This window comes from Theropithecus gelada, chromosome 8 (genome assembly GCF_003255815.1).
Source record: "Theropithecus gelada isolate Dixy chromosome 8, Tgel_1.0, whole genome shotgun sequence".
Taxonomy (NCBI): Eukaryota; Metazoa; Chordata; class Mammalia; order Primates; family Cercopithecidae; genus Theropithecus; species Theropithecus gelada.
Window position 1 is genome coordinate 54550304 of NC_037676.1, and position 21313 is coordinate 54571616.

Here is a 21313-nt window from a genome sequence, read left to right on the forward strand (position 1 = left end):
ACCTCCATAGTTTTTTCATAATGGCTGCATCAATCTACATTTTCACCAACAGTGTACTATGGTTCCATTTTCTCCAGACCCTTACCAACATTTATCTCTTGTCTTTTTGATAATAATCATCCTAACAGGTATGAAGTGATAACTAATAGAATTGTTGTTTTAGTTTGCATTTCCTTAATGACTACTAATGTTGTGCACCTCTTCATATATATGTTGGCCATTCTTCTTTGGAGAAATGTCTGTTCAGGTCCTTCACTCATTTTTGTTTACATTAGGTTATGTTTTTCTGCTATTGAGCTATAAGAGTTCTTCATAAATTTTGGAAACTAACTCCTTATCAGATATGTGGTTTGAAATATTGTTCCTGTTGGTTGCTTTCTTTGCTGTGCAGCAACTTTTAGTTTGATATAGTCCTATTTATTTGTTTTTGCTTTTGTGGCCTGAGGTTTTTGAGTGATATCAAAAAAATCACAGCCAAGACCAATGTCAAGCAGCTTTTCCCCTATCTTCTCACCTAGGAGTTTTATGGTTTCAGGTCTTACATTTAGGCCTTTTATCCATTTTGAGACTTTTGTGTATGGTATAAGAGTCCAATTTTATTCATTTGCATATGGAAATCTAATTTTTCCATCACTATTTATTGAAGAGACTATCCTTTAACCATTATGTCCTGTTTATACCCTTGTCAAAAATTAGTTAAGTGTTTATGCTTGAATCTATTTCTGGGTACTTTATTCTGTTCCACTGGTCTATGGTTCTGTTTTAACACCAATACCATACTGTTTTGATTACTATAGCTTTGTAATATAATTTTAAATCAGGAAGTGTGATGTCTCTAATTTTATTTTTCTTAGTATTGCTATGGCTAGTCAGGCATTTCTGTGGTTTCATACAAATTTTAGAGTTTATTTTCAATTTCTATGAAGAATAATATTGGAATTTTGACAAGGATTGCATTAAATCTGTATATTGCTTTAAGAAGCATGGTCATTTTAACAATATTAGTTCTTCCTACACATGGACACATTTATTTGTGCCTTCTTCAATTTCTCTTTTTGATGTTTTACAGTTTTCAGCATACAAATCTTAAACTGTATTGGATAAATTTATTCCTAAGCATCTCTAAACAATCAAAATGGGATCATTTTCTTGATTTTGTTCCAGCTTGGATGTTATTTATGTATTGAAATATAACTGATTTTCTATATTGATTTTATATCCTACAAATTTACTGAATTCATGTATTAGTTTTAAGAGTTTCTGTGGAATCTACGGGCTTTCTGTATATAAAATCATGTCATCTGCAAATAGAGATAATTTTCCTTCTTTTGTCATTGGATGCCTTCTATTTCTTTTCTCGTCTGACTGCTTTTGCTAGTAGTCAGTACTAGGTTGAATGAAGCGGTGAGAATGGGCATTCCTGCCTTGTATCAGATCATAGTGGAAGAGCTTTCAGTTGCTCACCATTGATCATGATGCTAGCTGTGGGTTTTTATAAATGGCCTTTATCATGTTGAGAAACTTTTCTTCTGTATTTAAACTGTTAAGAGTTTTGATCCTGAAAGAGCCAAAAAAAGTCCTGAACTTTGTCAAATGTTTTGTCCACATCAGTTGAGATACAGAATTGAGATGTCAATTGAGAATAATCATGGAGTTATTTTCCTTCATTCTACTAATGTGATGTATCACATTGATTTGTGTATTTTAGACCAAATATGCATGCCAGCAATAAACTTGGTCATGATGTATAATGTTTTTGATGCATCATTGAATTGGGTTTGCTAATATTTTATTGAGGATTTTTGTACCAACATTCATCAGGGACATTGACCTGTAGTTTTCCTTTTCTGTGGTGTCTTTGGCTTAGGTATCAAGGTAATACTGCCGTCATAAAATGTGTTTGGAAGTATTATCTGTATCTCTGTTTTTTTGGAAGAATAGAAGAAGCATTGGTAATAATTCTTCTTTGAATGTTTGATAGAATTCAGCTATGAAGCCATCTGGTCCTGGGCTTTTTTTGGTTTTTAACTACTTCTTTATTCTTTTGATTTGTTATTGGTAAATTCAAACTTTCTATTTCTTCCCGATTCAATCTTGGTAGGTTATATTTTTTCTAGAAATTTATTCATCTCCTCTAGGTTATCCCTTTTGTTGGCATACAATTGTTCAGAATAGTTTGTTATGCTCCTTTTTATTTCTGATGTGTCTGTTGTAATGTCTTCACTTTCATGACTGATTTTATTTGTTTGAGTCTTGTCTCTTTTATTTCTTAGTCTAGCTAGAGGATTATTGATTTTGTTTATTTTTTTCAAGGAGCCAATTCTTGGTTTTATGAATTTTGTCTATGGTTTTTCTGTTCTCTTTGATTTATATCTATTCTGATTTTTTTTATTTCTCTCCTGCTAACTTTAGGTTTCATTTGTTACTCTTTTCTTTTTTAGCTCCTTGAGGCATATTGTTAGGCTATTTATTTGGGATCTTTCTTCCTTTTTAATGTAGGCATGTATTGCTATAAACTTGCCTCTCAGAACTATTGTTGTTGCAGTTCATAGGTTTTGATACGTTATGTTTCCATTGTCATTTTTCTCCAGATATTTTTAAATTTCCCTTTGACTTCTTCTTTAACCCATTGATTGCTCAGGAACATGTTTAATCTCCACATATTTGTGAATTTTTCAAGATTCCTCCTGTTAATGATTTCTAGTTTCATACTGTTGTGGTTGGAAAAAATGCTACATATAATTTCAGTCTTCTTGAATTTGTTAACACTTGTTTTGTGGACTGACCTAGGGACTTTCCTGAAGAATGTTCTATGTGCACTAGAGAAGAATGTTTATTCTGCTGCTATTAGATTGAAAGTTCCATATATGTCTGTTAGGTCCATTTGGCCTAAAGTGAAGCTCAAATCTAGTGTTTCCTTATTAATTTTATGTCTGGTTGATCTATCCATTGTTGAAAGTGGGGTGTTGAATCCCCAGCTATTATTGTATTGCTATCTAGTTCTTCATTCATGCCCATTAATATTTGCTTTATATACTTAAGTATTCCAATGCTGGGTGCATATATATTTACAACTGTTATGTCTTCTTGGTAGGTTGGCCCTTTTACCACTGAATAATGACAATCTTTGTCTCCTGTAACAGTTTTTAACTTGAAGTCTATTTATCTTTTAACTTGAAGTCTATTTATAAACATAGCCATCTCTTCTCTTTCAGTTACTATTTGCATGGAATATCTTCTTTCATTCCCTGACTTTCAGCCTATGTGTGTCCCTAAAGCTACGATGGGTCTCTTGTAGGCAGCATGAAGTTGGATGTTGGGTTTCTCTTCATTTAGACACCCTCTGCCTTTTGATTGGAAAGTTTAATCTATTTACATTCAGTTATTATTGACAGGTATTGGCTTAATTCTGCCATTTTGTTAATTGTTTTCTGGTTTTTTGTAGATTCTTTTTCCTTTCTTCCTCTTTCATTGTCTGCCTTTGTGATTTGATGATTTTCTGTAGTGCTAAGCTTTGATTCCGTTTTCTTCCTTATTTGTGTATTTGTTATAATTTTTTGTTTTGTGTACCATGGGGCTTACATGAAACATCTTATAGTTATAATAGATTATTATAAGATGATAACTACTTAACTTTGATCACATAAAAATACTCTAGACTTTTAACCTCTCCCCGTCAGCCACAATTTATGTTTTTGTTGTCACAATTTACATATTTTTATACTGCATATTTCTTAGCAACTTAATGTAGCCATAGTTATTTTTGACCATTTTGACATTTAACCTTCATACTAGAGTTGGAAGATTTACACACAACCACTACAGTAATTACATATTCTGAATTTGACAATGAATGAACCTCTACTGGTGAGCTTTATATTGTCATATGTTTTCATGACAGTAATCATCATCCTTTTGTTTCTGGTTAAAGAATTCCCTTAAATATTTCTTGTAAGGCAGGTCTAGTAGTGATAAATTTCCTTAGCTTTTGCTTCTCTGGGAAAGACTTTATTTCTCCTTTATTTCTGAAAGTCAGCACTACTAAGTGTAATATTCTTGGCTGACAGGTTTTTTTTCTTTTTCTTTCAGCACTTTCAGTATATTGTTCCATTCTCTTCTGGCTTGCAAGGTTTCTGCTGATAAATCTGCTGATAGTCTAATAGAAATCTCCTGATATGTCATTAGACATTTTTCTCTTGCTGCTTTTTAAATTCTCTCTCTGTCTTTGATTTCTGATATTTTTATTGTAATATGCCTTGGTGAGGCCCTCTTTGGATTAAACCCATTTAGAGATCATTAAGCTTCATAAATCTGAATGTCTGTTTTTCTCCCAAGACTTGAGAATTTTTCAGCAACTCATTTGTTAAATAAGTTTTCCATGCCTTTCCCCTTCTTCTCCCTCTGATAACTCCATATTGAAATATTTTTTCACTTAATGAGTGTCTTATAAATCCCATAGACTTTCTTCACTCTTTTTTCCTCCCAACTAGGTTATTTCAAAATAGTTCTTTTCAAGTTCAGAGATTCTTTCTTCTGCTTGATCTAGTCTGCTGTTGAAGCTGTCAATTTTTAAAATTTTATTCATTGAGTTATTCAGCTACAAGATTTCTGTTTGGTTCTTTTTTATGATAGCTATCTCTTTGTGGACTTTCTCATTCAGAACATGATTTGTTTTCCTGATTTTGTTGAATTGTTTATCTGTATTCTCTTGTTTCCTTAAAATTATTATTTTTAATTCCTTTTTAAGCAATTTCTATTTCAATTCCTTTGTGGCCAGTTACTAGTGAATTATGTTCCTCCTTTTGTGGTGTCATGTTTCCTTGCTTTTTCATATTTCTTATGTCCCTATGTTGATGCCTGTGCATCCACTGGAACAGTTGCCTCTTCTAATTTTATAGAGGGCTTTCATAGGGAAAGATTTTTGCCTATAGATGAGTCCTAGGATGTCAGGTCAGCAGGGTACTTGGCTCTGGTTCTGAGTGGGTACAGTAGTGTAGTTTCTGTGCAGCTTCTTCGGCTGTGATTAACATCAGCAATGACTGCGAGTACCTCAGTGTCTTAGGCTGTAGGAGCTTGTAGCAGTGGTGGTGGCATGGTAGTTAGGGTTCTTGGCAGCAAGTGCATTAGGGGTTCTCCTGTTGTCATTTTCCCCACAGTAGGCACACTTAGCTGAGGGGATCCCTGTTGGTATCAGGTGTGACATGGGCCACAGGCAGCCATAGCATCACTGTATTCAAGGACACATGTGATTGGAATGGCTATAGAACTGGGGTCCTGGGCTCAGTGTCTTATTGAACTACTGTGGCACCTGAGATGTGGGCACAGGTTCATTCTCTGAGGCACAGGTGGATGCAGGTCTCCCACCAAGCAAAGGACTTTGACTTTGAGGCATTTCCCAGTAACTTGGGCCCAGGGTTCAGGGATGTAGCTGTGACTCTAATCCTGGTGATCAGGGCACAGCATTGACATGAGTCCAGGGAAGCAGGGGTGTTCTAGAGGCTCAGTCCCCAGAAAGCAGGGGACAGCTGCAATTCAGGTCTTAGAACCAATAGTGCACAATGGCAATTCAGGCATCAGAAGTGGAGGTACTGCATAGTGATGACTGTGGTCCCAGAGCAGTAGGATACAGCAGTAGGTCAGTCTCTCTGAGGCCAGGTGCAGTGGCAGCAAGGACCCAAGAATAGTGGAGCACAGTTACTGCTTGGGCTCTGGGAAGCAGGCGCCACTTCTGAGGGAGATGTGTGTCTCATCAAGTCAGACTCCAGAGAGCTGGCCCAGACCCAGGAAGGTGGGGCACGGCAGCTGTTCAGCCCAGGGGTGGGGCAGCACAGCTCAGCCAACACTCTGTTTCTCTGGGGGCCAGTATACCACATCAACTCAGCACTATGGGGTGTGGCTGCTCTGCTGGGCTGCAATCCAGGAACCTGAAGAGTAGACTGCCATAAGGGCTTGGATACAAGAGATGTAGCTCCTCCCCTGGACCAAATTTCCAATTTTCTGGGGGTGGGACATTGGGCTAGTTCAGGCACTGAAGTGCATGACTGCTCCACTGGGCCTCGGGTCCAAGTAGCTGGGGCTGGGGCACAGTAGCAACTTGGACGGGGGACATGGAGTGGCTTCTAGGTAGCTTGTTCCCAGGGAATAAGAAGTTGCTGTGGCTCAGCTGAGGAATGTTGCACTACCCTGCTTGAGAGCATGGTGCAATGTTGGCTGGGCCTCAGCGATAAAGGGATACAGTAGCTACTGGATCCCCAAGCAGGACACACTCTAGCAGTGGCTCTAGTTTCCAGATGGCACAGTGCAGTAGCAGCTTGGCCTAGGCACAATGTGGGCTCCTCCTTTGCAGCAGTGCAGCTATGTGAACTCCAGGCAGCTCCCCAAGCTGAGCTCAGGGACCTGGAGGACTGTAAGATTCTCCAGTAGTGAAGACTGCTTGTGTCCACAATGGTAATGGGGGCTGCTGGGTACCTCCTGCTTACCTTTTCCCCACAGGAAGGAGTCCTTCTTGGTTCTGAGCTGAATAAGAGAATAGGGTGGCACAGGTGGGGTGGCAAGGGGTGGCATGATTCCTCCCCTTCTGTATGAGCCCAGACTTAATGTTTGTGCTCCACTGGATTTCTGCCACTCCTGCTAGACTCCCACACTCTTCTTCAGCCACTCTGATCAAAATGTAGTTGCTTATTCATTGTTTATTCATGTTTTGTGGGGGTAGGCCAGGAAATGGGTGTTGGGCACTTTTAGTCAGTCAACTTGCTGATGTCACTCCTCTCTAACTCTTAATATGACTGTAAGTAACTTAAACATCAACAAAATTAATCATGAATTAAATATGCCTCAGTAAATAACAAACTATAAAGCAAAAAGAACAGAAACACTGGTGATCAGGTACCAAGCTTTTCTCTCCTAGCAGATACCAAACCTGGTCACTGATGGAAAGGGCTTCTGGTCTAAGATTTGATGTAAATCTTCTAATGGCTACCATTATATCTAATCAGCATAGTAGTTTGATTTTCGATTTGGCTATCAGGTAAATCACACTGATTATCAGTTCTGAACAAGATCTATTGTCACCTTGCCATAAACAATGAAGAAATATTAAACATTTATAACAATCTCATAAAGAATAGTAATGCCGAAAGAAAGCTTTCTAAGGCATCATTAATTAAAAATAAATAAATTTGATTAACCACATTAGAAAAAGATTGGATTAGCTTTCCATTCTTTCTATATAAAATATTATACGAGCACTGTCAATAAAGAGGTGCTCAAAAAAGTATTAAAAACAATATAGGAATAGGCTGGGCATGGTGGCTCATGCCTGTAATCCCAGCACTTTGGGGGGCCAAGGTGGGCAGATCACTTGGGGTCAGGAGTTCGAGACCAGCCTGGCCAAAATGGAGAAACCCCATCTCTATTAAAATACAAATAATAATAATAATAATAATATAGGAATATAAAGGTTGTCGATCAATAAAAACAATTTAATAATGAAAACAGTATCTTTAACTTGTTTTGCTTTCAATATATGTCTGCATGTTTAAATGTGTAATTTCTTATCATTATATTTACTCATTCTAAATAAACATTTGTTCTGGAACATAAATTTGTACTTATTATTTTGTATTCTTATCTCAAAAGAGGCCCCCACAATTTTATAAGCTTCAGGCTCCCCAAATACGGCTCTGCACCCTGATAATTGTTTGCAGTGTTTTCGAAGACATTACTATCAATTTGACCTCACATTGTTTTATGCAGCCACAGAAATTTCCTCTCAGGACGTTCAGATGCCTCGGGTACATTATCAATTCATCTTCCTGGAGAATCTGTCTCAGAACATCCTGCCTGTTCCATTCTGTACCAGTTGGCTTCTAGCTCTACAGAACTATCATCCTCAAACCTCACTCACCCACATTCTGGGATCCCTCACCTCTGTCTGGTAATAGACCCCTGTTTCCTGGATCCCACCTTTTCCTCCTTCTTAATTTAATCTCTCAATTTTGTGGAGCATATCCTCCAGTAGCTTTGGAGATTGGAAACCTGGAAGTTACAATGTTTAAAACATTTTTGACTCTTGCATATTTTCAACCATCTTTATTCAGCCTTCACACTTGATTGATAGCTTGGCTGTGTGTAAAAATCCAGGTTAGGACTAAGTACCACTGCTTCTATGACATAGTTCAAAATCATCATATTTTGTGATTTTTCTCTTTAACTCTCTCTCTAAGCTTAAAGATTCATTATTTTGTCCTCAAAGTTCTACAATTTCAGAACTACAGGTGTGCTAACTATGTGTTTTCATTCTTCTTGTAGACAAACCCTATAAGAATAGAAACTTGAAGAGCTCACTTTCCTGGAACTATCTTGAATTGGTTTGTTGATGATTTCTTCCCCTTAGTGTCAAATTGTCCTACTATTTTCCTCCTATATTTCAACTGATACATTTTCTCCATTTGGAGAGAAGGTTCCTCAACTTCACCTCCTAATGCTTCTATGGAGCATTTGTATTTTGCCATTACTTTATAAACTTTTTTAAATTATTTTTATTTCTAAGAGTTTTTTGTTGTTGTTCTCCAAGTAACCTGTTTCACGATTATATCACTTTGGGGACATTAATATGAGTTGTGGTTTTTTTCTTCATCTTTGTCATTTCCATTTCCTCCAAGCTGCTTTGATCTGTTTGCCAGTTTTGCTTACTCGTCATTTCTCTGGTAGGCCTTGGTTAGCCTCTAACATTTAAGGGTGACATAATGGAGGGCTGAGGGGGTTCTGGGTATGGGAGTGGGCTTGTTGACTGGGAGCTGGACTGGCAGGTGGTCTTCCGCTGTCAACATCTCCAGGAGTTTTCTTCTTGGGTCCAAATCCCAGGAGGGGAATTTCTGGATGATAAAGACCTGTCTGCTATTATTGCAGGAGGCTGGTAGGGGGAGAGAATGAGGATGGGAATCTCAGCCTCCAGAATGCAAATATTCACTCAATCCACTTGACTTCTGGGTGTGTACACTCAGGTGTGGCTGGGGTCCTTCAGGGGAGAAACCTTCTTGTATTACCAATTTCAAAAAATAAACCTGTGTCATCAGCCTCAGTAAGTGTGGCTGGTCTCCAGCGATATGTGAGGGAGGGAGTATTGGGAATATCCCTCTATTTCTGTGGACCTCCAATCAGGCTGCTTTATGTCAACTGCCTCACTTCACTTTCCACTTCTAAAATTACCAAGTACTCCCAATTTCTTAGCCACTGGGGGATTTTGCCCTATAAACTTCACATCCATTGTCTTTAGATTTTGAGGGGCCTGCTAGGTCATTTACATCTCATTCATCTATATCCTGGCTTCTAAAATTTTTAAAATTATCTTTATTATTTCTGTGGGGATTTGGGAAAAAGCAAAAGTAGATGTATATGTACAATCTACCATCTTTGCCCAGGATCCTCCAGATGGATTTCAGAGATATATCTCCTACACGTTTCATTCCATTTTACTTCTCTTGCCTTTCCTTCCCATCGTATGTTATTCTCTCTTTTCTGTTCTCGTTTTGGTAATGCTTTCTTTGGTCTCCATGACATTCCTTTCTTGTGTGCTTATTTAACCAGTACTGCTTTTCAACTTCTTTTGTCTTTTTGAACTAGTTTGGATAAATTCTCCTTTACTTACCACATGCCCCACCATTTCTGACACCCGTTTATCTGCTCCTTGGAACTCAGGTTGGGGAGTTGGTTATTTTCTCTTCTCCTACTCTTGTTCAACTTGACTATATGGGAAGAAGTCAAAAGGAGCTTCCCCTTGGGTTTGGGTACTTATGGTTGGTGGACTAGGATTCTTCACTTTAAGATCCTGCATCAGTGCTCTGGCTACACACCTAGAGGCACATTGGATCCTTACCACAATTCAGTGGAGCCAGACACACAATCTGCCCCAGGCCGTCCCTTAACCTGTTTTGGGTTTTCTCCCCAGGGATCATATAGTTCCCTTCCTCGTGAGTGGGGAAAAAGCAGGAAAATCAACAGGTTGAGGTCCTGAGCAAGGTCCTACAGCAAGGGAGACGAACTTCGTCTGGGGTCTTCCTCGCCTTCATCGCTTGGGCCTCTGCCAGCTAAAGAATTGTGTCTTGCTTTCTCTTTCGTTTTCCATCCTGCTAAATCTCTGCTATTTGCTAAGATAAAATTAGCTTCGATGACTCTAACCTTCCTACTTCCTCTTGTTCTCCATTTTTTCAGCCCTGGAAAAACACCCAAGTTCCATATTCAGGGATCTTCTCCTTCTTTCCTTTGGAATGTGTGTATCTTTCCAGTCTTCTCTCCAAGCTGGGCCATGGTGGTAAAGCTTTTCAGGTTTTCATCCACTCACCTCACCTCGCTCAAATGTCAGGGTGAGGTAAAGTCTTGTCTCTTTCCCTGGTCTCTGCTTTCAAAGTTTACAAATCATGGCACAATGTTATAATGATTTTTTTTCTGATATTTTTTAAATTCTGTTTTGTACTTTTAAAACTTCACTCTATTTACCGTGGACATCATCAATGCTATTTAAGGATTAATTTTTAACATTTTCTTTCTGAAAATGTTGCCAACTTATTTCTTCAGTTTCCTCACATACAAAATGTGGATATAATAATGTCTGCCTAGTGGATATGTTGTGAAAATCCAATGAAATAAGTATTGTGAAGCATTTTGTGTGTTCCTAGATTAATAATAAAACCACACAAGACTACAGGTTAGAAACTAGAGACACTGTATCTCCCTAGACTAATAAGTAAATCGCTCAATAATGAAGCCAACAAAGATAGGTAATACCGGCCGGGCGCGGTGGCTCAAGCCTGTAATCCCAGCACTTTGGGAGGCCGAGACGGGCGGATCACGAGGTCAGGAGATCGAGACCATCCTGGCTAATGCGGTGAAACCCCGTCTCTACTAAAAAATACAAAAAACTAGCCGGGCGAGGTGGCGGGCGCCTGTAGTCCCAGCTACTCGGGAGGCTGAGGCAGGAGAATGGCGTAAACCCGGGAGGCGGAGCTTGCAGTGAGCTGAGATCCAGCCACTGCACTCCAGTCTGGGCGACAGAGCGAGACTCCGTCTCAAAAAAAAAAAAAAAAGATAGGTAATACCATTTGGCAACCATGATAATGATAACTGATTCAGGAAAGGATCATCAGCAGATATCAAAACCAATGAGATAAAAACCAAAATATTTACATATCCCCAAAATATCTTTTTACAAGGTAAAATACTTACAAAAGGAAAAAGAGTAACTTTGCTTTGATTGATACTTCCAAAAGGAAAATTTGTAGCTCTGCTATGATGAAGTCCAGCAGATATCACCTTACCCAAATTAACAAACTGGTAATGTGGAAAATCAATCTGTGTGCTTCCTGACATCACGCATCACAAACTACAAAGAACATAATATTACTTCTATGGAATTCCTGCCAAAATGAATAGCTTGAATCAAATCATGAGGAAACATCAGAAAAACCCAAACAGGAAAAATTTACAAGGTAGCTGGCCTCTCTGTCTACAAATGTCAAGATCATGAGAGATAAAGATTTAGAAAATGTCCCTGATTAAAAGAGACTAAAGAGGCATGACAATTAAATACAATGCATGGGCTTGGATTGAATCCTGGACCACAGCTGTTTTGCTTTGTTTGTCTTTACGGTGGTAGAATCTGAATAAAGTGTATAGGTTGTATTACTGTTAATTTCATGGCCTTGAACTTGTCTGGTGGGTATGTAAGATTACATCCATGTGTTTAGGAACGTACACTGAGATGTGTCGCAGTAAAGGGGAATCACATCTACAACTTATCACAGATATTTCATCATGAAAAATATAAACATACATATGTATTCACATACACACATACATACACACAGAAATAGAAATAGATGACGGGAAGCAAATGTGCTCAAAGGTGAACGACTGGGAAATCTGGGTGATTCTGGAATTATTTATACTACAACTTTTGTACTTATAGCTTTTTCTAAGTTTGAAATTGTTTCAAAATAAAAAAGTTTGAAATATCAGTACTAAGGCATAAATGCCTTAGAGACAGGTCTGTTTCTGAAGCAGTAATGAGGAAAGCTGTGGTTCAGGATTTAAATCCTAACGTCAACACTTAGGGGTTTTATGATCTTAAATTTTTATCCTTACTTCTCTGAAAATCTCAGTCCCATCATCTGTAGAATGAAGGTAACAGGAACAACCTCTAAGAGCTTTTAAGAGAATTAAGTGAGACAGCACATCCAAAGCTCTGAGATCCGCCCCGCACAGAGAAGTGCTCAGGTATTTGTTGGGAGAATGAATGACACGCACTGCCGAGACAGAAGGAGCCAGGGCAGAGGGGCGTTTCCAGGCCCAGGAGCACATGTTCACATCACTCCTTCCCCAGTCTCACAACAGACCTAAGATTTAAGAGATAGAGGGCAGGCCATGTGAAAGATAAAGAAGGAAGGAGGAAAAGAAGCCGAACCAGATGTAGCGCAAAGACCCAGCACTGTTTTCAGGAACTAACCTCAGCAGAAGGTGCAAAGCAGAGGTGTGGGGACATGGCCAGCAAGTCCCTCTTTCCCTCACTGTCCCCTGAGCATTCTGAGAAATTTAAAACTAACTCATCATTTGATATTTCTACCATTTCCCCATCTTTTCTCTCAAGCTATAAGTATCAACTTATCTGAATTTTAACCAACTCTTTAGAAAAACAAAACCCCCAAAATTCTAGTGGGGGTTTAATGCTCAGACTGTTTTTCTATAAGATAAACAGTAAACATATCTTTTTTTAAAAAAAAATTTTTTCCAGATTCTTCCAAGTACTCAAAACAACGTGCAGCCCATAACTTTAAGTTACCTTGTCCAGACCCACTTACTATTTTAACCAGTCGATCTGTTATCACCTCAGAACTGTAATTATGTTTATGCCTTTTGAACAAGCTGATGAAAAGAAACATTTGCTTAAGGTTCCCATCAATGAATGCAGAGCTTAGACTAGTCTTTAGCTTATACAAACGTTATGCTTATTAATTCAGAATATTCATTCAGTTATTGAAACATGATGACAAAACTGTACAGTGAAAGACTGATTCTCTATTATACATATTAGCATTGCACAGAAATCCTTTGGCTCAGGAATAACTGTCCGAGACTCGAGATTCATATATCTCTTTGAATTTTTAAAACGGTGATTTAGGTATCAAAACTATAACATCAATGCTCTGAATACACAGATTATAAATTATCAAAATAAGTCCATTCTGATTAAGAACTCTCCAGCTGGATTTCAGCTTAAGAAATTCTAAAACTGCCTATGCGCAGTCCAGTCCACGCCAACAACCACAGCATCCTTTTTAATTAAAAGCCAGTGAGATGACTCATGCCACCTGTTTCATTGATCCTGCTACATTCCTATTTTGGTCAGAGTTCTCTCTTAAGGATTAAAACTTTTATGAAAACAAATAGCAAATATTTATTCAAATTGATTACTATTATTTCACATCCTGACAACTACATTTCCTACTATAAAATTATATTTATCTATATTAATTTTAATAACCCAAGGATTATTCAAAGTGACAATCACAGTGGGTAAATGTAGCTGTTGGAAGGGCTAGTAGCTAACGCAACTATCATATATTTTCACGTATCAATGGAAATAGCCTTCCTAAAATTTGTTATAGACCCAGAAAAGTAGATTCTTAAAAATCTGCCTACTTAGATACATTTCAATGTAATGTTTACTTCTCAGTAAGTATATTGAACAGAACGAAATACAACAAATCCAAGGAGAAAGGAATGGTGAGGGGTGGCGGAAGGGGTGGTCACCATGCTTTTATGGTTGGATCCAGATGACACATCATTAATTGCTGAAGCTCTGTAGACTTTGAGTTCAATGTGGAGTTGATAGGGAGACGTCTGCAGAAGCCCTGTACTCAGACAGCAATCTGCTCCCACTTACAGAGCTCCATGAGTGGGATTTGCAGGCTGTCCATGTTATATTGCCTTATTTGCCATCATTCCAGGCACTAGTCAATCGACTGTGAAGACAAGAGTCAAAATAAAGGGCAAAAAAGGTAATGGTCTAACTTCACTGTCTGCCTAGATGAGGTGAAATATTTTCTTTTAAACACAACAGAGAATGTGATCAATGTTAAGCAGAGGAACCTTGCACAAACAACAGGACCAGAGATTCCAATTACTCTCTCCTCTATTCTTCAGGAACTATTTGGGAGGTAATTATAAAACTCTTCCTCTAAGCAAAATGCAACAAGACTCTAACCATTGCTTCCCAGTGGGTTATGTGAGAAACAAGAAGCAGAGAATGATTCTCACAGGTCAGCGTGTGTGTGAATCAGCTGGAGTTCTGAGGCATCTCTCAGAGATTTGGGGGCAGTCACTCCCTGGCGGGCCGGCGATCTGGCCTTAAAGGAGTCCTTGGGGCCACCTAGGGATAAGAGTTTGGGGCCCTAGGAACTGTGAGGAAGAGTTAAACAGAAACCAGAACACGTGATGTGGGTTGTGGCCTTCCCCCCAAATGCAAACGAGAGCTTGACAAAGGGAACACGCAGGCAGCCAGCTGAGGTCTTAACATCCAAGTGGATCCTTTTGTGAAATCCATCCCTCTCTTCACCAAATCATTCACATTAGCCTGTTACATGAAGTCTTTGGTGTTTTTCCTTTTGCTACACACATTACTCATACAGGGAAGGGAAGTGAGCTGAGAGTTCAAGGGCACTTTTGACTGGAACCAGATGAATTGTTGCAGTTGCCTGGGAAACCTTTGAAGACAACCATACTTGATATGTCAAATATCTGAAGTTAACATGAGTCAAAGTCATCTAGAAGGTAAATCCAAAAAAGCTAATGGCATAAGAGGGACACTTGGCTTGTGAAAGTAGTTCCAATTTGTTATGCGCTCGTGAACTTTTGAAAAGAGGAAAGGATTTTATCATCCTAATTAGCCTATAAGAATGATCATCTTAAATGCTAACTTTCAGATTACAGAATAAAATTTAGTGAAAAGACATTTAGATCCCCTAAACATTTATGCATAGACGATGAAACTCGAGTTTTATAGTAACCCTAAAGCAAAATATAACATGTCTCCAGAGATTTGTCCCCTCACGTTCTTTGGAATTCTGTTCCAGTCTAGTAGGTTTTTCTTTCCAGATTTCAAGTGTAAAATGTATGTCCAATGTAGAGTATCACGTGTTTTATTATAAAACAAAAAATGTTTTCTGTGGTAATTCTGAGAAGAAAAAAATTAACAAGTAAAACAATGTGATATCATTTTGCATCAGGGAAATATGGATTTAATGGGAAACTTCCTTAAGTTGCATTTTGCTTCAAACGCTGTTACATAGGGAATCTTCCACAAATCTGAATTTGTGACTTTTTTCAATACTTTCATAAAAAAAATCACCCCAAAAAGCTGTCAAATGAAAATTTGTGCACATGACTAATACTAGACTTCACATAGTCTTTTATAATAAAATAAATCAAAAAGGAAAATCGAAGTGAAAACATCTCTGATGACCTCAGGGAATTAAAATTTTGTCCCTTGCAACTCAATCCTTCCATGTTAAGGGACCCATTTCGAGATTAGCATGTATGGGGAGTTTTATTATTATTTTAGAGATTTATGATTTTGGTGGAGGACGCTGTCCAAAAACGACTACTTTCACGCAGAGATTTTCACTTTAGGTTTCAAGACATCTGTTTGGAAACTCCTTGGAGAGTTCATTGCTCTGCGCTGCCCTCTTCTGGTAAGCCTGTGTAAATGGTTTCTGGAAAAGAGACCTGTGCCGCCATCGTTTCCATCCTCCTACATTTCCACACCAATTCATCAATACATTGCTCAAGGGCCTAGATTTCCTATGTGGTGATGTACAGAACTGAACTTTAATTCAAATCGTTTAAAGGTATAATCAAAGTAAAGCTTTTTTTAAGTTTGGATTTATTTTTATTTTTATTTCGTGTTGTAAATACAGGTTTTCCCAGATAACTTGCAAAGTCGCAAACTGAGGACACCGTCTCACCTAAAAAGTTTGGTTACAAAGTCAGTAAGAAAAATGATGTTATTTTTGAATAACATCAAAATAATTTAATGTGGGACTATGAATAATTTAATGTAGGACCATGTTGCTAGGAATGTCATTTTTATCTTGGCCGCATGAAAGTGGCTTACAAGAGAATCACTACTTTGGCATAAATTATTTAGGTTGATCTGAAGGGACCATTCCTGCTAATTTGACAGCAATTTATCTGAAATAGTTAGAAAGATCAAGCCTCCAAGTTATGTGCAATAAATGTATTCACCAACTGCCAGAAAATCAGAAGCTCTTCCTGACTGCAACAGCACTGTGAGCCTCACTGTCTGCTCTCCTCCGGTTACAAGTGCTTTCCTTAACCCACAGTCACGAGACAGAAAACTGCACAGTCCTGAGAATCAACAGCTAATTTCTATGCAAACTGAAAGAACAATCTTGTCACAGTGCTAACGTTATGTGTATATATCATACCAACAAATAAAAGTGGTTATTATGCTTTGCTCAAGAAACTCATCTACAATCCCAAGTACTGCGTAGTGGCCAATGCAATCTTTGTCCTTCTGAACCTCCTTCAAAATACCCATTCAAAAGTCCAAAATAATGTTCATTTTCAGTGACCTAAATTAGCTAGAGATTTTTTAAAATCTTATGGCTCAAAGAAAGAACCATGAAGGTTGATTCCTCAGTGCCTGTGTTCCAGTAAACAGACATATAGCATGCATATGTTGCAGGTCTCCTATAGCGACAAACAAATGGTTCAAGCATTCAACGTGTCTTCATATTTGATGCTTATTATGTGAAAGCAACAGATGTACTTCTCGTCTGAGCACAGAAAAAGTGATGTTTTTAAAAATCTTAAATAGAAAATGAGTCAGTCCCAGTGCAAATATAAATCTAAAAGAAATTCCATACTGTACAAGTAATATTTGCAGTATTAAATACATTGACTTTTTCACAGAACTGTCTGCCAAGTATTATACTCAGTCAGATCCCCTCGACCTGGTGAACATGTCTTTGACTGCTCCACAGCCGGCATTAGAAACCACTCAGGTGGTCGCTGATGGTCACGGTGGACACATGGCTGCCATGCCCATGCCCACGAGACGGAGGGGCAGAAGGTGAGCCCTCCTAACTCCTCCTCGCCCATCTCGTGTCAGTGGTATGTGTTTTCATTCAAAGTTCAACCCAGTGCGATGTAATAAAATAACCTAAATGTACTTTTTACAGTATTTTTTCTTACCTTTACCTGGCGAACGTCTACAGGTGTGTCGAAAGTTATCTTTTTCTGGATGTGTTCCAAAATGCTCTTATGCTATTTCTCTTAGGATTTCTCCACGCTGCCCCATTCAGAAATTTTATTATTTTCTAAGGAATAAAAAAAGATATGAAAATTATCATAAGAAAGCCATTGATTTTCAATAAAGCTACACAAATGCCAAACCAATGTGAATAGCACCTTCCACAACTCTGCCAGGCACTGGTTTTTGTGTAGGATGATGCCAGCTTCTCTCTTCATGTGGCTTTATTAAAAGCCATGGTTTCTGAGATGTAAAACACCCACAGTTACCTCAATCATTTTTTCCTCCTTACCTCTAGTATTCCCGTGAGGTCACATTCAGTTAAAAACATCCTGCCCTTCTCCCTACAAAAAGGTTCCATAGAATCAGAACGCAGAGGCGCTGCAACTTGCTAACTTTGCTCTGTGTTATTTACTAACCGCACAAAGAAAATGCTGTCTATTCAGAACTCATTTCAAAACTCTTTTCACTGAGAGTGAGCGAACAAGCGGGCTCATGTCCCGAGCCCAGTCACATCTCCAGCGGTCCGGTGATGGCCGTGGGGCCGGCACCGAGTGGCACGGCCTCCGCGATGGCCCACAAGGGTCTGTTGTCCACGCCGCGTGGGCCGCGCAGGCCGGTGGGAGTCAAGAAAGGGGGAGGAGTGGGGGATTCTTTCACTTTCTCACCCCACTTTCTTTACTTGCTTGCCCCGAATATCTGTTACGAGGCAGCCCTCTCCCCTCAAGGCCCCTTCATCCTGAAGGTGTATGATGCCCCTGCAGTGACAATACAGAATCTGCTCAGTGGGCCTGGGTTCGAGGCCCAAGCTCCTCACTGGGTTGCTGCGGTTGGGTAGGTTACTTAAACCACCTGGAATTCAGTTTCTCTTTGTGTTATGGTGACTGCACCTGGCTCACTGGGTTTGAGGAGTAACCAGATTTTAGGACAGACTCTTTCTCTCTCTGTCCTACTCAGATCCCAGTAGGACACTTACCCTCCCCCTGTGCCAAGGAGTGCAGAGGAAACAGCCCAAGGACTTCTTTAGCGACTCTGGATCCCTCAGCCAGATCATGGATATGGAAAGAGCTTAGATTAGAAAGAGGAGGTCGTGAAGGGACCTCCTTGGCCTCCTGTCCCACCTCCCGAAGGCCCATGGAATGGGGGCTTCAAGGCTTGCTCCTGCAGTTGGGAGATGGGAGCCAGCCACACAAACACAAGCAGACCATGCAGCAGCGTCTGTCCCAGAATCTGCCTAAGATGGCAGAGGCGTTGGCAAACAGCTCTGGGGGCAGAGCCAGAGAGCGTGGATGGGTGCATGCAGCACAGACTGCACCTGCTGACCGCAGGTCGGGATGGAGGACGGAGGGGAATAAGAGTTCCCAGGACCAGTTGTGTGTCCTGGGTGAGCAAGAGAAATCCTGTCCAACATGTGCAAAAGGGATCCTTAGAGGTAGGAGGAGACCCAGGCAAGAAGGGGGTGGAGGTTATCCATTGGACAGCCAGGGCTAAGGAAGGTAGGGTCCACTGACGACCTGAAGGGAGATGCACCCACCAGGAATGATGGAGCTGCAAGAATAAGGAAGCTACTGGGTGCTTCCAAAGCCTCACTGCTCCAGAGAGTCCATCATAGAGAGTTGACCCAAACCGTCTGCCAGACCAGAAAATAGAACACCAGCCAGCCAGGTTAGAAGGGCTGAAGTTCCTACCTCTCCTTCCTGCATGCACCCAACACACACCCTACCACCATAGCAGTTGCGGTGAGATGGCCTGGGAGCAGGAGCTGGGAGACAGCAGAGCCTCCTCAGCCTCCCCTCCCCACTGCAGGCACACAGGCAGGACATGTGGAGGGGGTGTAGCTAGACCAAGGTCAGTTTTTGATTCTTGCATGGAACCAGACACTGTAAGTGCTGAAATGAAACTGCGTCTGTGATTCCAGTTGACCAGAAGACTTTTTGAATTATCTAAGAATGAGCAGAAGAGCCGTGGGGCCTGCCAGAGTTTTCATCCAGGGGTCATGGACGTTGGTCCCACTGAATAAAGTTTGCAAGAACAACAGGAACAAAATCAAGTTGTATTTTGAATCTGTTGTGTTGTGTTTTCTTAACATATCAATTACTTGAGCTGCACATGATAAACTCTTCTGCTAGACTAGAAGGTGCAGGAAAACAGAGACCCTACAATTTACGTTCCTTGAGGTTTCCCCAGAGTCAAACACCTGGCCCATGGAAGCCAGCTAGCTGTTCTGCCTGTTCTTATTTGATTATTTTATTTTAAGCTATGCCTGTCTTTCTAGAGAAATCTAGATCAATGTATTTTCTCTCAAATTTCTTGATTGCCTCTAAAACATTCTTACTACTACATTAGTTTTTCTTTATGTACTTCTCCAAAGGCAATCTCTGTCTGCCCCTATGTCTTTCAGAGAACCTTATATATCTATGACATTATACTGCATATAGAAGGCACAAGCTGAGTCTTATGCAAGGTTTAATGATTGATAATCGAAAGGAGACTAATCAAAGAGCTCTTTAGCAAGCTTACTGGAGAAACTCAAGGCACTTCGCAAACTCTGTCAGCATTTTTTCTTTTGAGTTTCTCTTTGTGGATCAACATTGATCATTTTTCCAGAAAAAGAAAAAAAGACACCAGGACTTTTGGTGACCTTCCCATTCCTTTTACACCCTACCCCATCCCACATGCCAAAGAATTTCCAAGAAGGGCTTCACTAGCTACTTCTCTACTCTGAGTTGCAGATAAGTTCAAGTATTTTGAATGGCACAGAAGCGATTTCTCTTTGGCCAAAAGAGAAACTCAGGGGAATGAAAAAAATTAAAGGCAAGCCTACTTGTGAGCTTCCCAAACTGAGCAAGTTTGGGTGCAGCATATGTAGTCTCAGTTTTGGAAACCACAATATGCCATTCATCCCTAACTAGATGACGGGACAGAAATGTTGTTGCTGAACCAACCAAGGGAAATATGCTTGCTGATTACCCAAAACAAACTTGCAAAATTCAACTTCTAGTGCTTCAAATTTTCAGATGGGAAAATTTTTCTTACGTATAATTTTGAATATTTTTTTCACTTGCTAAGTGAAGATGAGGTAACCTGGGGGCACATTTGAAAAGATGGGGTTCTTACCTGATAAAATATGAATCAAGAACAAAAACAATTGCTGGTTAAGAAAATTCCAGAATAGCCAAGCAGAGTCCCTTCCTCAAGATGAGAATGGGTATGTGTGGAGAAAGAGTGGGTGGTGTCAAAGACACTGACAGTAAAACACAGACCTTTGGGGCATGTGATTTGGTTCAGCCGATGAAACACAAACTACTGATGCCCTTTGTTACTGAAAACCTTTCATCCATTCATCAAGGAGCCCCATTCACACCACCCCCCTCCTGGGGCTGTAATGTAGTCTTTTCTCCTAAGAGCTGATATTGAGGCCCAGGACTCAGGAAAGTTGACAAAGCAAGCCAGGAATTTCCACTGGGGCCATGCCAGGGGCACTGCCTTGGGAGACACAATCACGGGCCTTCCTCCTGAGGACAGCCTCTTGACTCAGCTCATTCTTTCTACTTCCCCATCTCTCTCCTCATTGAGAAAAAAAGCCAAGATAGAGATCCTTTGGTCTGCCCAAATACAAATCCTACTTATTTGTCCATCAATTATCTCTGAACTTCCCAAAGCACGTCAACAAAGCATTTTATCTACAGGTACCTATTGTTGAGGGCTATAGTCTTTGGAGAAGTTGAATTTGCGGTAATCCATCTATACACAAATACTTATCAGTCAATAAGAAGCTATTACTATGAGCAATGGCGGAACATTCCAGGAAGATGGCAGAATCTAGACAGCGTTCCACAAAATGTGCCGTGAGATACTGAATTTCTGGCTGCTTCAAAGTGTTTATCACTCGCTAAAACGGCCATTTTATTAAGTACTCATTTTTTTAAATATCATTAAAACAGTCATATAGTTGTCTTCTATTCAGAAATGACTGCTGCCTAG

At 39.7% G+C, this 21313-nt stretch overlaps 1 protein-coding gene and 1 long non-coding RNA gene across 23 annotated transcripts in view; both read right to left on the bottom strand.

The window, feature by feature from the left end:
* LOC112630361 overlaps positions 1-17819 on the bottom strand; it is a 236596-nt gene extending 218777 nt beyond the window's left edge. The window contains exons 1-2 of one of the 3 annotated variants that reach the window (XR_003120853.1): positions 17622-17705; positions 17272-17396 (exon numbers count right to left, since the gene is read on the bottom strand). This is a non-coding gene — a long non-coding RNA (uncharacterized LOC112630361). Of the gene's footprint in view, positions 1-17271; positions 17397-17487; positions 17548-17621 lie in introns of those variants that run through there. The other 2 variants (XR_003120855.1, XR_003120856.1) reach the window with 2 other exon arrangements.
* Positions 1-17885, bottom strand: part of ST18 (ST18, C2H2C-type zinc finger) — a 306347-nt gene extending 288462 nt beyond the window's left edge. For 14 of the 20 annotated variants that reach the window (XM_025393528.1, XM_025393511.1, XM_025393527.1 and 11 more), the window contains exons 1-2: positions 17622-17819; positions 17272-17396 (exon numbers count right to left, since the gene is read on the bottom strand). The gene's annotated coding sequence lies outside the window, so the exon portion shown is untranslated. Of the gene's footprint in view, positions 1-17271; positions 17397-17487 lie in introns of all 20 variants that reach the window. The other 6 variants (XM_025393503.1, XM_025393495.1, XM_025393485.1 and 3 more) reach the window with 1 other exon arrangement.
* Positions 17886-21313: the final 3428 nt, after the last annotated feature.